Source organism: Lactuca sativa, chromosome 9, assembly GCF_002870075.4.
Source record: "Lactuca sativa cultivar Salinas chromosome 9, Lsat_Salinas_v11, whole genome shotgun sequence".
Lineage (NCBI taxonomy): Eukaryota > Viridiplantae > Streptophyta > Magnoliopsida > Asterales > Asteraceae > Lactuca > Lactuca sativa.
In genome coordinates this window covers 216722707-216727744 of record NC_056631.2, presented here as the reverse complement: position 1 = coordinate 216727744, position 5038 = coordinate 216722707, and positions in this window count along the sequence as shown.

Sequence of the window (5038 nt, the reverse complement as noted above, 5' to 3'; positions counted from 1 at the left end):
TCGATCAAACTTCATCACAATGTCCATGGATGATTCGCAAACCAATCCGATCAACATCTCCAACAATATTGGATCAACGACAAGGATTCCAATCTTATACACTCAGGATTATGAGGTTTGGACGCACCACTTCGAAGATTATGTTATCGGCTCAAAAGATAATGGGTACTTGATCTGGGAAGCAATCACAGTTGGGCCATTTGCTCACTCAAGCACCTCAAAGATTGTCAAAACTCAAAAGGAGTACAATCAACTTATAAATTATGTGAAAGACATCCCTCAAGACGAGAAAGAGAAGTTTCAATGCAACATCAAGGCCTTAAGAATGATTAGGTTTGCTTTGCAGTCAGATACGTTTCGATTGGTGAGTTATTGCGCTACAGCTAAAGAGATATAGGACAGGTTGAAAGAATTGTATTCCACTGATGAAGATCTGTAACATTCGATACAGACCTTGCTGCTTTCTGAATTTGGTGATTTCAAACAAAAGCCCGAAGAAAAACTCATTCAGGCTTTTGATCGATTTAATCATCTTTTAAGTAAGATGATAAAGCACGGGATTGAAAGGAAGGTTATTAACCAGAAGGTTACCGTCATGAACAGTCTTAGACCCGAATGGATGGTAGTCGTGTCCACAGTAAAGGCACACGAACAGTTTAAATCATACTCTCAAGCGAAATTGGTGGGAATTCTGAAGTCCCATGAAAGTGCAGTGTCAAAGGAAACGAACATGGTTTGAAGTTTGGGTTCATTAGCTCTTGTTTCAAAAGGGAAAAGTGTTATTGAAGAAGAAGAAGAAGAAGAAGAATTGGATCTTGCTGACTATGATCTAACCGGTGAAGAGTATGCCCTGATGGTTTCCAAACCCAGAAAGTTCATCAAAAGAAAGTTCCCAGCCAATAAGAACCGAAATTGGCAGGGAAGTTACAGTTCTGAAAAGGTGAACGAGGAACCAAAGATAGGTTTGAAGTCAGAAGAATCCAAGAAAGAGGCGAAGAGTGGTGGTGACTCAGGATTTGATTGCCATTATTGTGGAGGCAAGAATCACTTTGCCAAGGACTGCATGCTGAAGAAAAAGGCAGAAAAGATTGATGAGGATGATGAGGAAGCGAACCTCTTGAGACGATTGGAGGAGATCAAGAAAAGAAAATCAGCAGCTAACAATAAAACCATGAATGCTTTGATTGTACAGGATACATGTAACAATGATGAATTCGGTGGAATGGAAGTGTGGTCCACGGATTCAGAGGACGAAGAAGTAAGAAAACCGACCCATGGCAAGGCGATGCTGGTGAAAGAAGAGTATGCTGCAGGAAGGTGTTTGATGGTAACAGAAGGAGTATCTCAGATGAGAGGATATACAACAGATGGCTGGCTGGAAGATGAGAAGGAGCGAGAGGACAAGTGTTTTGCTATGAAACCTGCCAGTGCACAGATCAATGAGTGTGATGAGTTGATCAAGAAGGTACAAAATATTCTTGCTTCTCTGAAAATACCTATTGCTAACTATGAAAAGGAACTGAATAGCTTAAAATCTAAATTTTCTAGTATAAGTAGTAGTCTTACCCAAACTCGTGTCACAAACTCTAACCTAACTGATCAAATTAGCAGGATATCATCGAAGAGTGAGGAGAGGAGGATGTGGATTGAGCAGAAGGCGAAATAGTTAATTAGGTCTAAGGATGAGTCAATTTATTTGCAACGAGACAATCTTAAGCTTTTAAAACAGCTAAACGTTTTTTGTTTAATTGCTAAAAGACTCTATTTTAATATCACTCAATTGCATCTCGATTGTGAAATGGGAAAGAAGATACATTGCATGATTTTACCCTTCCTTGAGTTAAAAGAGGATGAAGTCGATGCCAAAGCTTACAACTGTGAAAATGTTGTATCTTCTGACAAAGTCTCTCCTGCCTACAAAATTGGTCTTGACAAAATAGAGTCCTACATAAAGTTCAAAGACCATAAGGACATGCTCAAAAATCTATTAGATGAAAATGATAGATAGAAGTTAATGTTGGATTAGATGTCTAAGCCCATAACTATTATTGGTATGTACTTGACCCGAGAGTAGCATGGTCCATTTGGGTTGCATATCATCAGGACAATTTGTTAAGATGGACTTCTGAGAGAAGGTTATTTATGGTTTATTAATATATTATAAGTTATAATATATTAATATGAAATCATATGTTTTAATTAGTATCGATCAAGAATTAATTTGGAATTAATTTATTGATCAAAAGAGACTAATTAAATCTATGGGGAATAATTATGATAATTAGTTATATTTATATGTGTTGGGCTTATGACCCATGTTGGACCAAGTTTATGTATGGATACATAAAGAGTTGGGCCACATGAACCATGGATCATAAAACCCATGGGTATGGATTATGGGTTATACCCATGACCCTTGGAATCCTACATATAAATAGGTTACTCCATAGCCAAAATCACCACTTCTTTTCTTAGAGAAATATGGAGGTGTTTTGGTGCATGGAATTCTCTCTCAAGAGCCACCTTTGTCCTAGGTGTGTTGTGATTCCATTTGAGGCATTTCATACTATTGGTGCTAAGCTCTTAAGGCCAAATACATCAAGACTTTAAGCCACATAAAAGGTATGTTTCCCTAACTAGTATATTATATGGTTTATGTCAAATGCATGCTAGTTATAGGTTTAATGCCTTGGAAACCATTTGCATGTATAATTAGTGAAAACATAGATCCAAGGTATTTAGGGTTATATGTGCACCATAGGATGTTGTATTATACCAAAACCCAATAGTTAAGAACCGAAACTGTACAGAAATTTGACTCATGGAATGCCAAACTAAGTTCAGAAAATAAAATTGATGTTGAAAATGCATCTGAACTTAATGAGGATGATAACCTGAGTGAAATCTCTGTAGAGGATGTGGTGGACTGTTCCGAATTTGTCAAAAGCGAACCTGAAACTCACAAAAATCTGATTTCTGAAAATTTTGTTGAGTTCGCTCGCTCGTCGACAGACAAGACCAAAATTCTCAAGGTAAAAGTTGTTGTGTATCAAAAGGTTCAAACCACTCCAAATCAAGTCTACACAGTTCAAGGAGTCACTCCTCAACAAACAGCAAAACTGACAGCTATGGTAGAAGAAGATAATGCAGCTGGATGTGAAGAGTTCTTCTGGTCAGCACCAATAGATAATGCTGACAAAACAAAAGGCCTATCTCAGAAAACCTCATGGAGAGTGAATGGTAGGTACGTGCCGGAACCACTTAATGAGCCTGCACGATATGATGTGACAAGCACAAGTGGCACCAAAACATCTTTGGGCGAACCAGTGATAACTACCAGTGAGACATCTTCGTCAAAGAGCGAAAGCCATGCTCAAGTTCCAAAGAAAAAGGCCAACATTCACAAAAATCCAAAACAGGTGGCAGAACGAAAACACCAACGAAATCTGAGATACAAAAAGAATCTCTCAGAAAGAAAACAGTTTTGGAGATCTCAAAATCCTCATTACGTAAGGTATGAAAGGATGCATAAGACACGAGGAGAATCAAGAAGCAACCAAAAGGAAGGTTTCGGTCCTTGGAATGAAAGGAACCAAAAGAAAAGCTTCGGTCCGCAGCAGGTAAGGAACCGAAAGGAGGGTTTCGGTCCACAGCAAGTAAGGAACCGAAAGGAGAGCTTCGGTCCTCAGAGCATAAGCAACCGAAAGAATGGTTTCGTTCCTCAACATAATAGCAACTGAAAGAATGGGTTCGGTCCCAAGTTCAATCAGACGAACAGAAGGGAAGAGTGTTCTCGGTCTCAACCAAGGAGGAGTAATAATCAACGATCTAATACCGCTTCAAAACCCTATTCTTCTCATTCTCATTCTAATTCTTATCCTTCAAAATATTTAAAGGGGAAAGGAAAGCTCTTTCCAGAAGACAACAAATGCCCGAAAGAGATCCAAAAGAAAGCAGACGTCAAAATCTCAAACCCTACATCTAATGAATCTAAGCCAAACAAAATTAAAGTTTTCACAATAAAAAGAAAAGATGAAACAAATCTAATTAAAAGAACTTATTTGGTTGATGTTTCTCTTACTATTCCCTATCCTGTAAAAGGCTCACAAGGACCCAAGAAACTTTGGGTTCCTAAATCTGCTTTATATTTTGCAGGTTATACGTGACAAGCAGTTTGACGAAGAATGGTATATTGATAGTGGCTGCTCGCGTCACATGACATGACGAAAGGAAGAACTGAGAGAGTTTCGGTCTCTCAAGGATGGTGGAATTGTGAAGTAAGGAAACAATTTGTTTGGAACTATCAAAGGCTATGGAATGATTACGAATGGCGATTTCTCAATAAGAAAGGTCGCATACGTTGAAGGACTGCATCACAACCTTATCAGTGTATCACAGCTGGTAGTTGGGACCGGATTGAAGGTATCGTTTGATAATGAAGGCTCAGAGATAGTCGAAAAGAAGTCAAATAACATTCTATTGAAATCGAAGCGAAATGGGGAAATGTACCCTTTAAACCTCAATCCAATTCGAGGGAAACAAGCAGTCTTCTTACTAATGAAGGCTCACTCAGACGAAAGTTGGTTATGGCATCGAAGACTCTCTCATATTAATTTCAAGGATATCAACAAGATGGTTTTAGGAGATCATGTTCGAGGTCTTCTAGTTCTCAAATTCGACAAAAAACATCAATGTGCAGCTTGTGCAATGGGAAAGCAAAGTCGACAAAGTCATCATTCTATTATCAACACAAAGGTGATAGAACCATTGGAGCTGTTGCATATCGATCTATGTGGTCCCTCCTCTATTGAAATCATTGGTGGGAACAAGTACATTTTGGTCATCGTCGACGACTTCTCTCGCTTCACATGGGTGTTTTTCTTAAAGCAAAAATCAGAGGCTACTCCTAAGCTCAAGCTCTTCATAAATCAAGTTGAAGTTCAACTAAGGAAAGTGGTTTGTAACGTAAGAAGTGACAATGGCATGGAATTCAAGAACAAGGATTTCGAAGATTTTCTAGCTGAGAAGAGAACGACTC